Below are 24,143 nucleotides of genomic sequence, written 5' to 3'. Positions count from 1 at the left end.
TTTATTTATGAGCACATACATCATCTCTCTGAGATCTTCTTGGTCACTGCTTCCATTTGATAAGTGATGATACTGTGGGATAAACCACCTGAGAGGGAAGGCACACCAGCTAAGAGTCCAAGAATTTGCTTGCTCATCCAGTTTCTTTCCAGATTGCACTGAAATTTACTGGACAAAAAGGAAGTCCCATTCCTTCTTACATGTCAGTGTCTCTGGTGTAACTTTTCATATGAAAGAATCTTGGTTTTTCTTTAGAATATCTACCTACTTTTTTCTTTCTTTTTTTTTTTTTCCTCTATAGCACATATGTTACAGACCTAAAATCACCACATTTTAGATGGTAATTTTAGAGATCACATGATGATAATTTATACAGTGAAAGATAAACTTACCTAATTCTGGCAGACTGTAATTCTCTACTCTCTGGAGCCTAAATTGAATCATTACATTCCTTGTAAAATGTTTTAGGTTGATGCAATACCAATATGTATCTTCTAATTGCTTATTATTACTGCTTAGTTCTTTCACTGAAGTGGAAGCATCACATTAAACAATTCCAAAATAATGACTCCTTTAGTCATGAACTACTGTGCAACAATGTAAAAATTACTGATTTGTTGGAAACAAAACAAGAAATAGTGGCAGGTGAAAAGATTGCATTGTGGTTCTTATCTATCCTGCCTTGAAAGAACTCTACTTAGATCTGCAGCTTATTGTATTTGATTATTACATATGTATAATGATTTCTAAAAATTTGGGGTAATTTATCAAGATATCTTAATGATGCAGTTGTGAATTTATCCCTATATATGTAGCTTTCCAATTACTATAAAATAAGTTTTTTACCAGGATCACTTTTCTTTTTCCAATAGAGGAATTCAGATATTTTACTTTCAGAATGACAGTAAACTTATTTGAAAAGCAAAATGGACTCTATTACATCTATAATATCATAATAATCATACATTATTTTACACTTCAACCATTCTCTTTAAATACAGGTGCTGAACATAGAAGTTAGTGGGTGGGACTTCTTTCATTTGTAACTGTAGTATGAATGGAAAAAATACTGAAAAAAACTGTGAGAAGTAAAAGTGTTCCCGTTATACTGTGGCATCAGTGTCTTGAAACAGTTTTTATTACCATGAAAGGCAGTTGGGCCATATGAAGTTGAAGTCAAAATCCAAATTGAATTGTAAATTAAAACAAACAATCTTAGAATTTACTTGTTTAGAGAAGTCCTAATTTAATTAAGATATGTGTGCTTCCCTAGGAATTATTTTTAACATCTTGGGATTATCTACTGAGCCACTCTCAAACATGTGGGTTGTTTTTCTAATAACTATAATGAATTGTCCTAATCCATTGATACTCTTTCAGCCTCTTCAGTTTTTCTTCAGGGAATGCGTTTGGGGGAGACATATGTATAGCCTCAGAACTACTTCAGGGAATGGATTAGGGCCCAATGTTGTCTGAACTGGTTCTGAACCTACTGTGAATTCTGTCCTGCCAGTGGGCTAGACTGTAGGCAGGCCTTCTCTAAAAACTCTAAATACCTGTATATTTTATTGTGTAACACCTGCACTTTGAGCAGGTTGAGGTTGTTATCTGTCAGTGTTCCCACGTATCTTTGGTCACTCTCTGGGTCATCCTGGTTTCATTCCTTCTATTGGCTTTTATTGATGTGGTTGAACAAAGATAATGTGTGGATGGGTGTGTGGTTCCTTTGGGAATATTAGAGGGTCTCACTTCAAGTCCCTCCTTCACTGATGATTCTCTAGAGTATATAACCCTGTCTCCCTCCAGCTTCTCAAAATATCCAAGCCCTCAAATATCCTTTTCAAATAACGTTATCCATTAATTATTTGAGTGTGCTCCTGAGCATCCTTAGGCTGTTTCTTTCTTCTCTATTTTTCATGCTCCTTCATAGGAGTTGCAGGATCCTATGAGTCTAATTCTGTCTTCTTAGAGGGATGGAAGCATCTACACTTCTTCATTTCTTCCCAGCCTCCTGTCGGCACAGTTCTTACTTACCCTGATGGCAAAGATGCCTCCACAAACTCCTGATCTCAGAAGAGAACAGGGAAGAAACAGTTATCAGTCCCTATATTCTCATGTGACAACACATTCCAAGGGACTCAGACCAAGCTCTCTTACCAGTTTCTCAACATATATCGAGTGGTGATGCCAAAGTGGAACTGATATTTCCAGCTTACCAAGTTCTCAGGGGTGAGATGTTTGTCTCAGCTTGTTTCAGACAACTTCAATCTCAGGAGTGATGATCCTAGGAAATCCCTCTTTATTTGGCTTTTGTTGAAAAACAGTCCCTCTCTTTTCCTTGACAATGCTATTCAAAGGAAAGGGTCACTCTTTTTCACAGAACTTTTTCTTTGTTTTCTTTACAGAGTCTTCATAAATATAAATAAATTTATGTATTTATCCCAGACATATTGCCTTTTTGCCCACTTAAACATAACTTTATGAGGGCAGATACTTTTCAAGTCTGATTTCTGTTGCATCTCCAAAACTGTAAACAATAACTGAAATGTATAATTATTTTTAAAGCAAATTAATAAATCCATAAGTGAATATTCTCTAAAAATAATGTAAATGGACATCACCTACCCTGATCTATGAACTCTAAATTGTAAATCTGCCTAATTCAGCTAACATCCAGGTTAACCTAATTTAGGTTAAAGTTTAGGTCTTTAAAACATTTTAAATCTAGGTGAAGTAGAAGCACTTATAACTAAAAAAATTACTAGTTTTTATCCAAAGTGAGAGATAGATTATATAGGAAGTAACTGAATAGATAGTAAGTAGTAAGAATAGATAGTAAGTTTTATAAAGAACTTCAGAGGAATGTGTGGATTGATATAAACTAAAGGGTTCAGTGCAACATAAATGGAAAAGTTAGAACTAATGGAGACCTCCAAAGACAATTAATATTATTTACATGGAGAAGAGAAGAAGAAAAGCACCACAGCAATATTTGCAGAAAACAAAAACAATAGTAACAAAACTTTTGTGACATAAACAATCGTGAAGTGTAGAATTAGCAGAATGTTTTTAGAATAACCACAGTTTGACTCAAGCAGTTTATGTAAGGGAGATGTGTAAAGTTAGACCAGTTCTTGCCAAAAGAGGTGGCAAGAGTAATGCTATGCTTCTAACTTTACTTTGTAGGCAGTAAGAACATTTTGTGGATTATTTTAGGTAAATTGTTTTTGGGAGGTGTTTGACCAACAGGTAATTATATTTCTTCTTTTGTGGCTTTTGCCTTTATTTATACATATCAACACTAAATTTAAGTTACTGAATCATCATTTCATATTTCTTTACATGACCCTTCAACAATGTGAGGGTTAGGGGTGCTGACACTCAGTACAGTAAAAAATTTGCTTATACCTTATAGTCAGCCCTGAAATCCATGCTTTCTCCACATTTGTGGATTCAACCAACCTCAGATTGAAGAGTACTGTAGTATTTACTATTGAAAAAAATCCACTTATAAGTGAACCCTCACAGCTCAAATCCATATCGTTCAAGCATCAACAGTATTTTTCTTCACTTTCACCAATAAATTCTACCACCTTTACTTCTATTTTATTTTGCTTCAAGTACTTATCTAATAAAGTCATTAATAAAACATAAAACATAAAAGTCTTTCCTCTCTTCTTTGATAATTTAATTTTTGCACAAAAACTTTTAGCTTAATTTATTGCCACACTTATGAGTTTTACAGGTACCATAACTAAGTTTTTAATTGAACTAAATTACATAAAATAATCATTTTTCTTGAAATGGACCTCAATTACTTCGGATTCAAATTGCTGTTCTCTTTGTTTAGTTTCCTAATTGAAAACTTAGAAGATTGATTCTATAGCTTCTTCTATACCTGTTCCTCTAAGCACTGCTTTTGCTGTATCCTACAAATTTTGATAAGCTGTGGGGTTTTTTTTTTTCATTTAAGTTAAAATATTTCTCAATTTTCTTGAGATTACTTCTTAGACCTGTTTTTTATTTAGAAGTATATTGTTTAATCTCCACTTGTTTGGGGATTTTTTACAGATGTCTTTCTGTTATTGATTCCTAGTTTAATTCCATTGTGGTTTGAGAGCAGGCATTGTATGGTTTCTATTATTTTAATTTTGTTAAGGTGTGCACAATACGTAAGTGATAATCTATTAAAATATGATGGATTCCTCAATAATAAAAATTTCCCTTTTAAAAGGCTAAATGGGTATTTATTTACTGCTAACATTCATACTTTCAAATTGGAGAGAAACTGATGATTCATATGCATCATATGAGATGCATTTTTGACATAAATATTTTAAAATAAAAAGAACAAATACTTTAATATGAAATAACTAATAAATAGTGCTCTTCAAGACTTACTTTCTTCATAAGTAATTGTTATGGAGGTGGTGTATATATATCATTATCAGCTGGCTTGGAATAATTTTTAGCCAAATTATCTGATTAATAATTATTAAGTTCCCTGAATGGAGCTAGGCTCCTGCTATTTCTTTACCTCAAGCACCCCCTCTGCTCACCATGTTTCAGCACACTATGCTTCCTAATTTTTGAGTAGGCCAGGCATTTCCTTTCTCAAGTCTTTTGCAACTTGCTATTCTTTCTAGGATGCCTCTCCCCAAATATCCATGTCACTTACTGCCTTCTAGTTGTGGCTCAAATGTTGACTTCCCATAGAGACTTTCTTTGAATACCTCATTTAAAGTTAAATTTAAAATCTCACCTCATCCAACATTTATCTCAGTTTCCTTACTTCATTTTACTATGGAGTACTCATTACCTTCTAACTTAAAATATAAATATTTATTATTATTTTTTGTTTCTCTCTCTGCTGAAGAATTTGTTCCATGAAAGTAGGGATTCTTTCTTGTCTTGTTTGCTACTATATACCCAGTACCCATTACACAGAGGCTCAAAATTAATATTTCTGAATAAATAAAAATGTCCTCAAAGTATTCTGTTCTGCTTAATGGTTGGCTTATTTCCATGTACTGGCCTGATCCTACACTGTAATACCAGTATATTTCTCATGTAAATTTTAAATTTCCCCCCTTCCCACTTTATCCTCAATAAGTACTTATTTTTACCTTTATCACAATTTAGAACTAGAGAAAATTATAAAATGACTATTAAAATCTTTTGGGAAAAATCTAAACATTTTAATTTGAATTATTGTAAATTCATTTTCTGATTGTTTATATTGTTTCAAAAAAACTATCAAATGCCTTAACTATCAAATGATATTAACTTTTATGAAAATGAATTTCAAAGTCATTACTAATTTCCACAGAAACAAAATAACTGTTTACATTTTGAGTCTTTTCTTTCAGTTTTTTCCTCTCCATTCTTACATTATAATATTCACCACTGCCCTGTTCTTAATAAAATTTTCTTATATAACATGATAATTCACATCATATGGATGTGAAAAGTTTACTAAATCATTTCCGTTCGTGACATCCTTGTCATGGAGGCAACATTCTTGGTAACTGCCACCCTTCAAAACAGTATATCAAAAGGCTAGAGAATTAGTCAGTTAAATGGAAAAGAAAATAGTTGTGTTTTTATCATAGCAAAAACAATTAGATGCTTCATTTCTAGCAGAGGTAGTATAGCTGTCACTACAAATTAGATCTCTCTTATCAGATTACCTGGATTTAAATCCCAAATGTATGAGTAGCTAGCAGCATAACTTCAGCAAATTCGTTTCTCTGTCCTTTGTTTGCCTCACCTGTTAAAAATGGGAATTGTTTATAGGATGAATTATGTGTCTTCAAAATTCTTATGTTGAAGTCCTAACCTTCAGTAGTATCTCAATTCAACTTTATTGGGAGATGATAGGATCTTTAAAGATGTAACTAATTTTAAATTGTCACTAGGGCAGTCCCTTATCCAATATGGCAGATGTCCTTATAAGAAGAGATTAAAATACGGGTATGAAGGAAAGATCACTTGAAGACACAGGGAGCAGAGAGCCATCTACAAAGGAGAGGGCTCAAGATGAAACTGACCTGGCCAACACCATAATCTTGGACTCCTAGTCTGTGGAACTGTGAGGAAATAAATTTCTATTGTTTAAATCACCCAGCATGTGATACTTTGTTATGGTTATGGCAAGCCTAGAAAACTAATACAAGGATCATAGTTTATCTAAGTCATATTATTTTTATAATGATTCAGTAACTTATAGAAATGAATTACATAGAATAATTTATGGTAAGAACTCAATAAACTTTGCCATTCATGTTCAGTGATATTTTTATGGATTTAAAAATATAAGCTAAAATTAGGCAGGTAGCAAGTGCAACAATAAATTTCAGACTATAGATGATTTCCAGCTATTTTATTAATTGTATTTATATTATGCATTTCAAAGTCAAGTAAATTCCATTTCCAGTATACTGTACCACACAAACAAATTTGGCAAAGATGATAGTTGGTGGGTTGGGGATAGACTAAAAATCTTGCCATATAGAGGAATTTTTAAATTAGTATCTTTCCAGAATATTAATAAGAAATAATATATTCAAAATGTCCTCTGAAAGATTCAGCAGAATGACATATCTAACAGAGAGCCATAGGGGGAAACAGGAAATCTGGGTTCTCTTCCAAACTGTTATTAACTACCTATCACTACTACAGTGCTGCTGACTGTTATTAACTACTTATCACTACTACAGTAGTTGCTGCTAACAACTACTGCTAAATAATTCTATCCACTTAATGAGTTCTTACATTAAGATAGACACCATAATAATCACTTTCAAAGCAATGCCTAATTTAAGGCTCATAACAAGGGAATGAGTTATGAATTATCACTATTTTCATTTTACACATGGAAAAAGAGACTAACAAGTTCAAAAATCTGGTCAGTTTCCCACAGGAGGAACTTGGAATAGTCAGGACTCAAGTTCAGTTATACTGAGTCTAAATATAGCAACTAAGGTGTATCGTGAACATATTCACTATATTAAGGCTTGCCTTTTTGAGCCACCACTGTAAATAGAAAAATTTGAATAACATAATATAGCCCCTTTCAATTCATATTGGTATGATGCAATGACTTCAGATTCTAATATCTTTAAATTATTCAGGAGCCCCAAAATTATTTCTCAACCACTCTTTGAAAAAAATAACTCTCTGGAATTTAAAGAATTGACTTCAGACAATGCTAATGATAAATATGTCTTACATTATTTTTTTACTGGCAAGAATTTATATCCAAAAAAATCCATAAAATTTATATATGCATTACCTGTTAGCAAAGCCAAATTTTTTAATATGAGGAACAAGAGCTTGTAAAATGTAAAATATAGAACTTAATATAATATGCACAAATGCCTACCTTTTGATGACTTAAGTCTCCCATGTTTTCCTTTGACTAAAACAGATAAAGATATAGAAATAAAGATGCATTTGTAAATTAACTTTCTTATGTAGATTTAACATAACCCTAGCATGAAGGAAAACTATCAGCAAACTTAACTTTAGCTCTCACAAATTCACTAGCTGAGGTGTCTAGGAAAAAACTATGGACAATGAAATATATGTATTTTAAAAATCTCTTAGATTTTCAGTTTCCAAAATAAAGAAAAATAAGATTCTTAAATCACAAATCTCATAGCCCTGCATCTCCCAATAAAAATGATTTTTCTATTTATTACCATTAATCTTTCAACCTACTGTTCAAAACAAAAATTATTCTTCCATCTTGTCATGAATCTGTCAAAGACACTGCTTCCAACAAAATTGACTTCTCTAATTTATGTTTCTTTCCCTGAATCTCTCAAGCCTTGTTCCCAATTTTAAAAAAATAAATCTTATTTTGTATTTTGAGGTCTTTGGGTCACAGGAAAAATGGATTTTCATTTTGGTTAAAGTTTCTGTCTGGTAAAAATATTTGTAACTAAATAGAATATTCACATTGAATATGTTCATATATATATTTTTTCAATGCATGAAAGAGAGTATGTGTTTTCTTTCTTTCTTATTTATTTATTTATTTTTGGCTGCGTTGGGTCTTCATTGTTGTGTGGGCTTTCCCTAGTTTTGGCGAGTGAGGGCTACTCTTCATTGTGGTGAGCAGGCTTCTCATTGTGGTGGCTTTTCTTGTTGTGGAGCACGGGCTCCAGGAACGCGGGCTTCAGTAGTTGTGGTGTGCGGGCTCAGTTGTTGTGGCTCGTGGGCTCAAGAGTGCAGGCTCAGTAGCTGTGGCACACTGGCTTAGTTGCTCCACAGCTTGTGGGAACTTCCTGGACCAGGGATCGAACCCATATTCCCTGCATTGGCAGGAGGACTCTTAACCACTGTACCATCAGGGAAGTCCCCATGTTTTCTTAAATAGGCCATTTGAACCCATGATCATTTTAAAACACATCAATGATTTATTTTTTAAACATATAAACATTTAAAATCATAAAATAGATTATACTTCATGGCTTGTTTTATAATCATATATTCCATGAATATCACTTTCTGTTTTGGGAAGATATATAAATGATACAATGATGATGATCTGTAAAATTTTTGTAAAATTTTTCTGTAAAATTTCTCCATTTTATTATTTTCTTTGAGGTGGATTGGATCTGTAGTTGCAGAGGAAAAGGGAGAAATTTTGCCTTTTAACTGACTCCTTAGTGACAAACATAATGTCTAGCACAATATATCCATCCACTCAGCCCTTTTGGATTGCATGTGTTAAAAGAAGAAATAGGTCTAAATAACTATATAATAATCTTATTTGTTTAGGTGTCTTGTGATACAATTTGAAACAATCATGTGGAAAACATTTAATTGTGTAACCACTGTCAGTTGCTAAGTTAAAAACAATACATATGATTGAAAAAAATGGCTAGATTGGTCATGACCATGAAATATATCTCATCAGAGTTGGCAGTGGAAATATTTGCTTTATTCAACAGGCATCATAAACTTCCCACTCTCAAAAGTGACAAGAGGTTGACTTATCCTTATTTTGAAAGAGAATTGTTCTCTTATGACCAGTGTGATATTTCCTACATATTTCTACATATTGGAAAAAAATCTAATTGTTTCATTCACAACCCTCATAAAATCAGTGACAAATAATTATCATATTAAGATTTACCTGGTAGATTTACTTGCAAGTATGTCCATAGTCATTTTGCAAATTTAACACAACACAAAATCTTATGTGTTATAAACACAGGTCTTATATCACAGAGAGAGAAAGAGAGTGAGTCACAGAAAAATTTGCCATTTATTCTGGGTAGGCCAATTATTCATTGGCAGAAACAGAACACTATAATTAGACAAAATAGCTATTTTCAAGGTTTGGAAGAATTATTATCTAGAAAAAGAACTTAGTTCAGATATTGTTGATACCAAGAGGTAGAAATTTAATGAACAATGTATATATCACATTGCCTATTATTGATACATTACATGATTTTAAAATAATCATGACTCTATCAGTACCATTAAATCAATCATATAAGGGGGTCATCTAAAATGGTGAAATATCTTGGGGAAAGTTTGTAACAGTAAATGTTAAGACTAAGGATAAATTATTAGGTTTCTGATTCCTAATATATTATGCATCCCATTGATAACTTTCATTATGTATAACAAAAATATTTCCTTTCCAACCTGAAGTAATTAAATTGAAGTCCACAGAGTTTTCAGGAAGCTAGAAAGAAAAGTTGCCCCACCGAAAATAATCTTTGAGTTAGGTTAACACTGCCATGTTGAAATAAGTTTTAGGAAATTTCAATACAACCCACCTATAAAAAAGAAGCACTTGTAGCTCAAACATAATTACTGGTAATAATTTAATATATTAAAATTATCATACTACATATGAAGCTTTGTATCATTCTTTTTTCCTAGTTAATATTGTATTTTACCTACCATGAAATGTTCTTGAAAACAATTTTAATAGCTACAAATACACTTTATGAAAAGTCATATAGAATGAAAATTTAAACATTATGATTCACATATTTAAGTTGAATGGATAAATTTTGCAGTGGAGTTTTCAATTTTATTGAAAAAATTCAATTTTATTGAATAATTCTCATCTAAAAAAATTCTAAAAAGTCTGGTTAGTAAAAAAAAAGAATAGTAAGAATAGGAACAAGTAGAAGACAAGCAACAAGCTTGATGCAATGAATGTAGTGAATCTTAGATTCAAAAACGCTAAAATAATCCCTCTCCTTAAGATATAGTGGACTATTTATAGCGCTGGACTGTCTATCTTGTCATAAAACAAGTATCAACACATATGCAGACATCTTAAACATAAAGAATAATTAATTTTCACCACAATTACCATATTACAATCAAGTTCAACATCAGTAGAGAAATGTATATTGGATATGTTTGGAAGTTAAAACAAAATAACATAGAGATAGCTTTTGTATCAAAAAATAATCTTTAAAAAATTAGAAAATACATATATTTTTTGATATATCATTTCAATAGTCATCAAAATACTATATTGCAAAATGTGTAAAATGCATTTAAATATAGGGGAAATATATCTTTTAAACCTTATATTTGAAAACAAAAGTCTGAAAATGAATGATCTAATCATCCAATGTAAAAGTCATGAAAATAAAATAAATTAATCCAAGTAATTGAAAGGAAAGAAATAGTAAAAGAAGCTCAGAATCAAAGGAATTTATAACAAAGTTTGGAGAATCAAGAAGGTCAAAAGTATTTCATTTGAAAAGTGTAATAAAAGAGAAAAGAGCCTGCCCCATACAGATTTTAATCGAGAGAGGGAAAGAATAAGAGAGAGAAATATCACAAATAAATAATATTAGGACTGAAAGGGAGCATGATTACATATACAGAGGCAATTTAAAAATGAATGAATATTCAGTCACTTTATGCCAATTAATTCAAAACCTTTCCAGAACTAAGAACTGTAAACCTGCACAAGAAATATAATCATTAAAGAAATGGAATCTATGCACTTGATATAAAATTAAATAATAGAACAAGAGCTACAGCTATTTTTGCCAGTAAGTTCTACCTACAATAAGGAATGGATTTTTACTAGTAAGTTTTTTGAATATTCAAAGATTGGAGCATATATAAATTCTTTCAGAAAGTAAGTAGAAGATGAAAACTAATTCATTTTAGAAAACCTTAAAAACCTTGTTACCTGTGATAGGCAGAATTCTAAAGACGGGTCTCCAAGATTCTTATCCCTGATATTCTATTTTATACTAATCTAAGTGCTGTAAAGAGATTTTGCAGATGTAAAGTCCTGGATCACCTGGCTTTAAGATACAGAGACTACATGGGTGGGCCGAACCTAATCCTATGAACACTTGAAAACAGATAAATCAGAGAAATTTGAAGCACTAAAGGATTCCATGTACCAGTACAACTTTGTATTGGCTCAAAGATAAAGTGGGCAACATTAATGAGGAAAGCAGGAAGCTTCAAAAAATTCAGAGCTGCCCCCATGTTGACCATCAGCAAGGAAATGGGGACCTCAGTCTTCCAACCCAAAGAGCTGAATTCAGCTAACAGTCTGAAAGAATTTGGAAGTGCTTCTGTTCTTGGGCCTCCAGATAAGAACTCAGCCTCCCCTAAATCTTGATTTCAGCCCTGTAAGTTTTTGAGCAGAGAACCCAGTTGAACCAGCCCAGAGTCCTAACCTACTAAAGTGCGGAACAATAAATGGGTGTTCTTTTGAGCCACTAAATTTGTAGTAATTTGTTATTCAGCAGTACAGAACTAATATAATACCAACCAGATAAAGACAGTTGAAAATGTTGAATATAGTCCAATATCACTTATGTATCAACGTCAAAAAATTCTAAAAAAAAAATAACAAACTTAATCCAGCAATTAAAAAGAATTTATGACCCAAAGTTTTATCTCAAGAGTATGAAGATAACCTTAAAATTAAAGTCACCTCTGAGAATATTCATGTATATAGTGGAAAAAAGAATTTAAGAGAAACAAGGAAATTTTCTGTTATTTGCATGTATTGCCACATATAGTCAGTAATCTCTGTCTTTTAAGATATTTACTTTGATGACTAGTTTGTTGAGTGGAGTTGACTTGAAGAATAAAATTAGATGATAATAAAACTGATTTTCAATTTAACTGTTAGTTTAATATTGAGCTGACAGTTTCAAATAATTTCACTTATTTCATTCTGTTCTGTGTTGAGTCACATGTTTTACCTACTTTTAAGTGACAAGTATTTTTTCTTTAGTTGCAATAATATTACTTGATCACTCAATCAGAATTATTTACTATATATTTTTACTGTTACCTCACAGCATGATTTTTTTCCTCCACTACTACATTTATAAAATCTTCCCCATTAGTTGGCACTGTATAATTTTCCTCCACTACTGGAATGAAAGTTCTTTGAGGAGAGAGCAGGTGTGTTTGTTTGTTTTTGTTTGGTCGGTTTTTGTTGTCATTGTTTTCTTTTTTTTTTTTTCATTCTTCAGCAGCTTGCCAAGCACATAGCTCATCACAGTACCTGATCATGTTTATTGATAGAAATGAATAATGTTAATTATCTTTTTGAACAGTAATACAATTAAATAGGTAAATATATGTTAGTTCCTAACAAGGAGAGCATTCAACTTTTGGCTATCATAATTATAATCCAAATTGTTTATTATGTCCCTAAAGTCTCACTTTTCTTTATTTTCACAGCATCGCAGATACACTCTGTGTTGGTATTGAACATCAAGTGGAAGGAAAATACACACATAAATTATTGAAATACCTGTTTTTCTTGGTGGTTGAAATAGAACTGGGATTAGATTTAAGTCCCCTCTGGCCCATTTTACCAATTATCTTGTGTACAAGACAGCAGCTCTGGTAACTCCCACAGGTTTTAGCATAATCTCTCACAGAGGAAATTATATTACTTCTACAAAAGTCTAGATAGTTGAACAAGCCCCCTGAGTCATGATATAGCCATATAAGCATCCTCTGGATGACCAAAACATTTCTTAATCAAGCTGATATCTTGGTAGACCTGTAAACCATTTACAAAATATGTCATACTAGGGTGTGAATCTTTACTTCAAGCTTGGCAGATAAAAATGGCTTCTCTGTGTGTCAGAAATTTTTCAAATGTCTGAGTCTAAAGAAGTAAATATATTGCTTTCCTTATTGACTAGCTTGATGGAGATGTCTCTAAATATATGTTGGTTTTGAAAGAACTTGCAGAATCCCTCTTTATTTCAGTGTTCTTTATTGCTTTGATTTTATTATATATGGTTAAGGCAAAATATTCTGTATCCCAGTGAAGAATCTCTAAAAACAAATGCAGGAAAGAGAGTTCAACTTCTATATTATATGTATCTCAAAATGGAAATTCATTTGTTTAAATAATCAAACCAGGATCATTAATTGATACACCTTTACCCACTAAAGCTTCATGAAATGACTGCTGTGCATGAATATAATAATTAAAATGTGTTGACAACAATTTAATTGGTATCCACTGAAATTGTCAAGCACTATTCAAAATTAAAATGGATTCAGTCAGACATAGTGTTATATGTCATAATTTTCAGTATCTGGATAAAAAGTAATTGCTAATATATGTGTATTTCCATTCTAAGAATTAACAAGGGCATAAATGATGACTTCTTGTGCTTTCTTTTCTCAGATTTTATTTCCTAGTAGATTAATGGTATGCTGATGTAACTCTCCATTTCTGTGGTCCTTTGTGCCAAAATGATAAAATAATGGTTATTCAGGTTAACTGTACCATAGCTCCTCTCATTCTGATCCTTCCAGGTACTTGAGTCATACTTTAAGTACTAGACAAGCATGTGGTTAGACAGAGAAGCTCTTTGCAAAAAACATGTGTGTCTGCTTAACCTTCTAATTTTTCATTTTTTCCTGTTATTTAAGGAATATTTTTTTCCAGGAAGATAAAAAAAAAAAAAAAAAAAAAAAAAAAAAGATGGCTGGGAGTCAGTGTAACTCCTAGCCAACTTGAAAGGAGACTATAGTCGCTGTCTGAAGTTTCATTTTGGCTCATAAAGTACTTACATCTAAACTTAATATAAACTGCTGAACTATAAAAGTTTGAGAATTAATATTTGAAATACTTGTCACAGGCCCAGTACTGTACAGTTAGAGCTACTAAATATTTGCTAAATGAATATATTAAGTTTTTCTTTTACTTTAATGTGGGAAACCTTAAGAGGTTCATACATTTTTAGTGCTATAATGACAAAAATACATTCAATGAAAGCAACAAAGTATGTGCCGATCATAGAGATTATTGTTCAATTGAGCAAATATGAGTTCAAGACCTGTTTGTGTGTGTGTGTGTGTGTGTATGTGTGTGTGTGTGTGTGTGTTATGTTGCAGTATGTACTCAAGATACAAAGTTGAACAAGAGGTTGACCTTGTGAAGCTGACTCTTTAGTGGAAAAACTAGACAAACTAATAATTTCAATATGACATAAATCTTAAGGGGGTGTTATATACAGTAATCCAGGGAAGTGCAGAGGAAAGACATAGATGTAACCTGAGAGTTCAGGTAAGGCATTCTGGAAGAGTTGATCCAAAACCTGAATAATGAAGTATGGCACAAAAATTTGGTGTGAAAACCTTAAGTTGAGAAAATATTAGAAGCGAGATCTTAGTCCTAATAATGATGATGTTAATGATCATAATAAATTATAATTAACAATAGATAAACCAAATTGACAGCCTATTATGTTAGAGATTTCCATGCCTTATTACATTATTAATCTTCACAGTGTAGTTACTATTATAATCACCTCCATTTTCCCATATAAGAAGACTGAGGCAAAGGAAGGGCTCATAAATAGCACAAGAATACACAGTTAATAAGTTGTGAAGCCAGTGCTTGAAATCAAAAACTCTTAAAATATTATAGTTTATGAAGTAAACTTTAAGCAATTATACACTACCACTATTATGGTAATATATATTTGTAAACATATTTTATTGAGGTAAGACACACATAACATAAAAATATCTGCTTTAACCATTTTAATATACCTGAATAGAATCTAGTATATTCACAATGTTGTGTAAACATCACAAGTATCTAGTTCCAGAACATTTTCTTCTCCCCCTATCTTTTCATATGCTCCCGACTCTAAGAGTTTATCTATATTCTTATTTTAAACCCATTTTCCCATTAAGTTGTACGGCTCATTCTTATTGATTAAAGACATATTGGCACTCTTTTCTCAAATTTTGTTTGTCTGCGCTAAAGTGTTACATTCTTGATTTTGACCATATTTGATGTTTATACAAGTCTAGATAAGAAGTTTTTGCGTTAATACTTTGAGATATTATCCCATTGATTTTCACTAATACTGTTGGTGGAAGTGCTTAGACCTATGTTTGTTTGTTTGAAGATCTTATGTATTTATTTGCTAATTTAAGATCTTCTCTCCCTCGTTGATGTTTTGTAGTTACATTATGATAGCTCTAAGTGTGGAATTATATTCATTTGCCCTGCATAAGATTCATGGAGTTTCCAGAATCTGAATAGTTTTATTTGAAATTCTGACATTTTTTCATCCATTACATCTTTATATCTAGCTTCTTCACCAGCTTATTCTCAATTTCACAGTAGATAAGTGCTACAACCTTTTACTCTATTCTCAAATCTCTTAATTTCCTTTTAATTTTATCTCTGTTTCTCTATACTGAGTTCTGAGTAATTCTACTAAAATCTGTACTCTAATTCATTCATTCTTTCCTCAGTGTCTATTCTATTTATCTTAGCTCTGAGCTCTTTACCATTCTAGAACTTTTATTTTGTTATTTTCTGAATCATATTCAGCATTTTTATATCCTCTTTTCTTTCACCTACTAGAACATCCACTTTTATTATTAAAACATATTACTCACACTTTTTAATGCTCTACCTCTGATTCTTTCATTTATGTATATTCTGTTAACTCTTGCTCACAGTAGGCTGTTCCTTTGGTTATTTTATTTTATTATAAATAAAATTTATAAGAATTTTAATGACTATTGCACTATATTATTCAGAAAACTTTGAAGGGCTATGATAACATTTGTTGCTATAATAAGGGCTATGTTTAATTCTACAAGGTATCTGGAGTATTGACAATACTCAGAAATTCTACCTAAATTTTGTGCTTTAGGTATTGGGTTCTGAAGATAATACGATTACTGATATCAAACCTGCTTCAGGCCAAATTGGAGATTATAAATCATCAAAGAAGAATTTCTATACCCACTCCCTCATTTGTCAAGTTTAATTATTGCCTCTTTGTGTTAGGAGTGCTATTTTTCTCCTAGTTGTAGCATTCATATTTTGGTGTCATGGCTTTATATTGAGGGGCTCTTGGTTTGACTTTTCACTTTCTCAGTCTGAGGGGTTTTATTTTGTTTTTCTTTATACCTGTTGCATTAAAACCATAAGCCTAAAACCTCCCAGAATTTGCATCTCTTTTCAGAGCAACTTTGTGGGCTTTCCTTTTTTAATTTTTGCTTTCTTCTAGATTTTTTATTTAACTTATTTTATATTTTTTAAAACTTTATTGCTAACTAAACTATGTGATTAAAGAATTTTCAGAAGTATTCAGCATGTTGAGGGAGGTTTCAGAATAGTCAGTGTGCCATATTGCCAGAAATAGAAGTTTTGTCCTATTTCTTCATTTTAATTAGTATTTAAGGAGTAATGTACAAAAAAAAAAGTTGGGGGGAGTTAGTAATCATCTTGATGTAAATCCTCAACAGGTGGTAAGATTTTAATTTTTTTTCTGAATAAAATTAATGACATTGATTTATTTTATAATCAGGAAATGATCTAATTTGAAATAAATTTATAGTAGTAGAACTATATGAGGTGCCCTTGCAATTATTCAAAAAGAATAATTTCCAGATAATCTCCAGATATTTCTTCTGAGTGCAAATTCTCCTTGGGAATTAGTCCATTCCTGCCTTTGCCTAGCAGTGCAGAGTTTTTCTATTATCTGCTATTCTCTGTTTCTTTGACTTCTACCCAGATTCTCCCTCCTTGCCTACCACTTTCAAATTATGACTTATTCAGATTTATCCTTTTTAATTTGGCTGCTCTCCAAGTAATTGCCTTTTGGAGCACACACGTCTCAACCTGCTCAACAATTCTTAAAAAAGTATGCTTTGCCTTCTCATTTAGCTCTGACTTGATAGAAGTTAGTGAAAATCAATAGAATAATATCTCAAAGTTACAAACAAACCTATGTTTGTTTGTTCCTAGTTCCCCCCTAAACACGAGTCACTCTGGTTCCTTGGGGAGTAAAGTATTCAAATAATGTATTTATTTAATATGGTTAATTGGAATGAGAGACAACTGTGGTTAGCACACTCCTTTATTATTGCCTCAGGTTGAAACATCTGGGTGTGAATCCCTCCTCTTCCATTAACTAATTAACTGTGTAACATTGGAAACGTTAGTTTCTTATCTGAAAAATGATAATAAAAATAGTACTTAAATGATAAAATTGTGTTGATGATTAAATGAGAAAAAAATATTAGGGCTTAGTACAGTGCCCTGTGTCTCTAGATATATGCTCACACACATGCATATGTATAGACATAAATATAGATACAATGCAAGTTATATTAGAAAAATGTTCTTCTGGATATTTAGAGAAGGAAAGCAGAATAAAGGTATTTAATAATTTAATCTGCCTTGAATATGCTCTTGCTCCTTTCCACCCAAATCTTCATTCCAGTTCAATAAAGCCATTTTAGTAATTCCAATTCCCACTGATGTCTACCTATTCCAAAACAACATATTTGTACTAAATTGCAACATTATTTGATCTCCTTTGGGAGTATACAGTTTTCTGTGAACTTGACTATAAGTATCCTAAGGGAGATGACAGCAAAAAGTTATCCTGCATCTAGCTCAATATCTGGAACATAATAAATATTTAATAATTATTTGTGTAAGGACTATTGAATGTTGACTTTCCAAACCTAAGTGTCTCAAAAGGAATCATTTTACCAGAGGTAAATTAAATAAATGGTGGACAGTCTTTTTTTTTTTTTTTCTTTTTTTTTTAGCAAGGGAACAACTAGACAATTAAAAATAATTTTTCCAATAGTTAATTTTCAAAATTTTATCATCATAATACCTGAAGCAATAGGGAAATCAATTACTGTATTATTTAGTTTACTGTTAAGGGAAAAAAAGAAAGAAAAATTATCTCATGTAAATTTCTCCAAGTATTTTCTAACACTAGTTACTCCAGAAAACAGGAGTTAAAGCACAAGGGTGAAATGTGAAAAAATTTTCACATATTGGTTGTCCCCAGACCTCCCCAGCCTGCATCAGACTCCTCCCTTGAATATCTTTAAAGGTAAAGAGAAGGCTTGATTTCTGGAGAAATGGCATCAAAGAGGCTCTGGAATCAAGAAAACTAGACAAAAGTCGAAGTGCTGGAAGCAGAGGTTTAATTAGAAATTTACTTGCTGAACTTTGAGGTGACCACTTCTTTTCTCCCACCTACTTGGAGAATTCCAATTACCACCTGTGTACCATGACTCAGAGAATCTGATGTGAGACCACAGAGAGAAAGACTACCTCAGGTTACTAATTGGGATATCAAAATAAAAAAACAAAATCACTTGTTTCCTAATTATCTTACAACAATGAATCTTCAACTTGCATCAGAATCCTCTATATGGCTTATTAAGGCACAGATTGCCAGCCTTTTAAAAGATCTGACAATTAGCTGGGAAAATGGTAAATGAATAATTAACCCTAGAAAGAAAATAAAACCTATAAGTAACAAATAACACAGTGTATCTCTTAGTTCAATAGGTAACAGTATTTTCATATACAGAGTAATCAGGCGTTTCATATTAACTTAAACAAAATGTGATAAGTTTTAAGGAAATATAAATATAGGTGTGAAAAAGGAACTGAAAACCTCATTATTTGTAAGCAAAAAATAAATCATATCTAAAATTAACAAACATCGTATCTAAAAGTAGCAGACAAACTATATTATTTGAAAACATAAATTTTAAAAACATGAGAAAAGTGAAAATATTTTTGAAAAAGAAAGTTGCTGGATCAATGGCACTTAGGAAAGGGATGGCGAAAGATGGAGGCAGCCTGTGGATTGTGGATACATTCTTTATATTTCTGTTTGGTTTATAACTATATGCATGCATGATTTTAATAAATATAAAATCATTTTCATATACATAATTTAAATCTTCTCATTATTTAATTTACAGCCGTGATCAGCTACATTATTTTCTTTATGCAAATTTCTAATATGCTAGTTTAAATTTATTTTGTATTTTTAAAGTTTTTTTCTAATACATTTTTACTGGAGTATAATTACTTCACAATGTTGTGTTAGTTTCTGCTGTACAACAAAGTGAATCAGCTATTTATATATATATATATCACCATATCTCCTCCCTCTTGAGCCTCCTTCCCACCCTCCCTATCCCACCACCCTAGGGCGTCACACAGCACTGAGCTGATCTCTCTGTGCTGTGCAGCAGCTTCCCACTAGCTAGCTATTTTACATTTGGTAGTGTATATATGTCAATGCCACTCTCTCACAATGTCCCAGTCTCCCCTTCAACTCCCTGCCATGTCCTCAAGTCTGTTCTCTACATCTGCACCTTTATTCCTGCCCTGCCACTAGGTCCATCAGTACTTTTTTTTTTTTCTTTTTCTTTTTTTTGATGTGGACCATTTTCAAAGTCTTTACTGAACTTTGCTATAATATTGCCTCCATCCTATGTTTTTGGTTTTTTGGCCGTGAGTTATGTGGGATCCCAGCTCCCTGACCAGCGATCAAACCCACACCTGCTGCATTGGAAGGTGAAGTACCAATCCCTGGACCACCAGGGAAGTCCCAATGCTAGTATTAAGTTAAAATAACATATTTAATATAGTAAAGTTCCAGAGTCAGAATGCACTCTTTTTAATTTGAATAGCATACATGAATTTACTGTGAATGTTTTATGGAAGTCATTTTGCCAGTTTTGTGTAGCTTCATAATGATGAAAGTGTGAAAACTTTAAAGGTCAATGTATAAATATTCTTCAATTACTTTTTAAAAATTATACCATATATATAATTATAAATGTACTTCTAAAACTTTACAGAACAGATAATTTTATCTTGTAAATTGCTAATTAGTTTAGTACTCAAAAGTATGTATCTTTGACTTTAGTATTGGTGCTGCAATTTACTATAGAAATAGAATGTATCTATATAGATATATAGAAATAGAATATATCTATATAGATATATAGAAATAGAATATATCTATATAGATATATAGACATAACATTTCTGTATTGGATTCTTTAATTCTTAGATCATATCCTCCCCTCCTTTGTTATTAATCTCTTTGGTGCATCAAATTCTTCAGTACTGTCCATAGAATGGTTGAGTGGGAAGTGACTTTTTGAGATTTTTGTGCATCTTTTAATATGTCTTTTCACTTTCTAATCTAGATGCTATTTTGGAGAAAAAAATACCTTATAAATCCTTCAATGGAAATCAATATTTCAGAATTTTTAAATCTGCTGTGCTAGTGTCTTCCAACTTCCATTTTTGTTATTGATTGTTATTTGTAATAGATTATTAATATATAATTGAGCAAATATTTATTAACTACTTATTCCCCAAAGAAGCTTTCTAGTCCTGGCGAAGGACACAAAGAATTGGACAATTTACTGCCATCAAGTCATTGCTAATTTTGAAATGCTGAAGGCTAAGTAAAGTTGCCAGTTTGCTTAATCCCATTGATATCATAGAATAGCCACCCAAAGGAAAAGAAGTAAGGAAATCAGGCTGGTATTCATCTACATAGAAATAGCACCTGACTTGGAACTTGTAGTAGAAAGTTGATAATTTACATTGTCCTGAAGTTCTTTCCCTTTTAGTGCCCTCATAAGAGCAAAACTGCCTGTATGATACTTCTTTCTTTGGCATCCCAAAATGTACCATATAACATTTGTGATTTAGGTTTTATTCTTTCAGAAAATTGCCAAATATAAAAAAAGACACCTTTTACAATGTAGTATTACCAGCTTTATGTTGGTTAATATTATGCATCTTACAATGCTTTCACTAAAAGAGGCTTTGAATAAGAACTAGTTTGTCAAGAACTCTTTTATATTTAAGTTGCCATCATTGTGATCCTTGACTAAGTACTCCTCTTCTCCACCCCTTCAAATAACTAAACTTAGCATAGTTTTGTGCAATTGTGATGTTTTCATTATTTAAAAGTATGCATTCTATCTGTCACACATTGTGTAGGAGTTTGCCTTAGGCTACTGAAAGCCTGGTGGAACAATGTCAAATGCACGATTCAAATAATTATTTCAATAAATAACATTTTCTCTTTCCATTGCTTTCAGGCTGCCTACTTATACAATCACATTAGTGTTTTAATATTAACTCTCTGGATTTTTCTCATGATAAGAAAATAGTATTCAAGCATTTATTACCTCTCTTCACTATCCAGACTGTGTCCAGTATTTTATTAATACTTTAAAATTTGTGACTAGTTCTGCTTTCCACAGCTTGCTACCATATAATAGTCTGCCTACTGATAATTTAGGTTTGCCAAATTATGTAGGGCATTCAGTACTAGAATCCATATGATCCAGCAAAGATCATAAGCTTGGGAATAATCACTGTCCAAATAGTCTATGAGTCCCATGTGTTTATGTTTATAGAATAAGAATTGTGATGTCATAATCCTTTATAACATCATGGAGAGCAAACAAATGCATCATTTGTCTGAATCTATATTCAGTAATAAACAGAAATTAGATGTCCCTTGTAAAGGAGAGGATGTTAAGAGGAGCTATTCTATTGCTTGAAAAATCCTCAAATTATTCTTAATGGGCTCTTTATTCGGTTATTTAGAATTTATCTTAAAATATTTATTTTCCATTACTTAAAAGTGTAAAACTGCTATAGTTTAATGTAAATAGTATGTTTCATCTTACAGATAATATACTAATGCTCATCATGCATCCTCATGCCAAAAAGATTAAATAAACTGGCTTTTGTAGTATATGGTCTAAAAATTAATAAGTGAAACATATATATAGTTAAGTAAAAATATAAGGTTTGAAAATTAATAATAGAAATCAGTCATTTTTACTGTTTGTTTTTGCAGAATTATTTTCATATTCAACTATTTTGTCTATTTAAATATTTTGAATTTGATTTTCCAAAGAAAAACATTAATATTGAGGATTTCTAGCATTTTAATGGCTGTTCCTCTTTCTTCAGGTGTTTTTTGAGTTTCAATAATACTTTATAACATTTTTCACAATAGTTTTGTACATTATATTGACAGATTTATTTCCATTGAATATTGTGCTATATATGTTGCTATTATAATGGTATTTTTTAACCTTTATTTTATATTCTAACTGGCCATTGACGTGACTGATTCTCATGAATGTGTTCTCTGTAGATTACCATATGATCAGCAAAGAATAACACTTTTATTTACTTCTTCCCCAGGCACTACCTTTAATTAATTTTTTCCTTTCCTTATTGCATTGACTCAGGCATGCACGGTACTTTTGAATACAAGGATTGATAGCAAGTGAACCACTACCATTCTTAACCCTAAAACTATATGACTAAAATTGTTCTGTCAAGTATAATATTTACTGTAGAATTTTTTGATTATTTTATTATATAAGAAAATTTCCAGATGACCAATTACATTTAAATACACTCCCTTTCATGAATACAAGTTAATTTTTATTTATTTTATTTTTTCATAGAATTTATTTTTATTTTTTTATATTTTTAAACATCTTTATTGGAGTATAATTGCTTAACACTGTTGTGTTAGTTTCTGCTGTATAACAAAGTGAATCAGCTATATGTATATATATATATATCTCCTTATCCTCTCTCTCTTGCGTCTCCCTCCCACCCTCCCTATCCCATCCCTCTAGGTGGTCACAAAGCACAGAGCTAATCTCCCCGTGCTATGCAGCTGCTTCCCACTAGGTATCTATTTTATGTTTGGTAGTGTATATATGTCAGTGCTACTCTCTCACTTTGTCCCAACTTCCCCTTCCACTTCCCCATGTCCTCAACTCCATCATCAACATCTGCAACTTTATTCTTGTACTCTCCCTAGTTTCATCAGACCCATTTATTTAGATTCTATATTAGCATACAATATTTGTTTTTCTCTTACTGACTTATTTCACTCTGTACTCTAGGCCCATCCACCTCACTACAAATAACTCAATTTTTATGGCTGAGTAATATTCCATTGTATATATGTGCCACATCTTCTTTATCCATTCATCTGTCGATGGGCACTTAGGTTGCTTCCATATCCTGGCTATTGTAAATAGTGATGCAATCAAAATTGTGGTACATGACTCTTTTTGAACTATGGTTTTCTCAGGGTATTGCCCAGTAGTGAGATTGTTGGGTCGTATGGTAGTTCTATTTTCAGTTTTTTAAGGAACCTCCATACTGTTCCCCATAATGGCTATATCAATTTACATTCACACCAACAATACAAGAGGATTTCATTTACTCTACACACTCTCCAGAATTTATCGTTTGTAGATATTTTGATGATGGCCATTCTAACTGGTGTGAGGTGATACCTCGTTGTAGTTTTGATTTGCATTTCTCTAATGATTAGTGATGTTGGGCATCCTTTCATGTGTTTGTTGACCATCGGTATATCTTCTTTGGAGAAATGTCTATTTAAGTCTTCTGCCCACTTTTGGATTAGGTTTTTTGTTTTTTTGATATTGAGCTGCATGAGCTGCCTGTATATTTTGGAGATTAATCCTTTATCAGTTGATTTGTTTGCAAATATTTTCTCCCACTCAGAGGGTTTTCTTTTCATCTTGATTACGGTTTCCTATGCTTTGCAGAAGCTTTTAAGCTTCATTAAGTCCCATTTGTTTATTTTTGTTTTTATTTCCATTTCTCTAGGAGGTGGGTCAAAAAGGACTTTGCTGTGAGTTATGTCATAGAGTGTTCTGCCTATGATTCCCTGTAAGAGTTTTATAGTTTCTGGCCTTACACTTAGGTCTTTAATCCATTTTGAGTTTATTTTTGTGTATGTGTATGGTATGGT

The sequence above is a fragment of the Kogia breviceps genome, chromosome 6, assembly GCF_026419965.1.
Source record: "Kogia breviceps isolate mKogBre1 chromosome 6, mKogBre1 haplotype 1, whole genome shotgun sequence".
NCBI lineage: Eukaryota > Metazoa > Chordata > Mammalia > Artiodactyla > Physeteridae > Kogia > Kogia breviceps.
The sequence above is the reverse complement of the archived record's forward strand: the minus strand, read 5'-3'. Positions refer to the sequence as shown.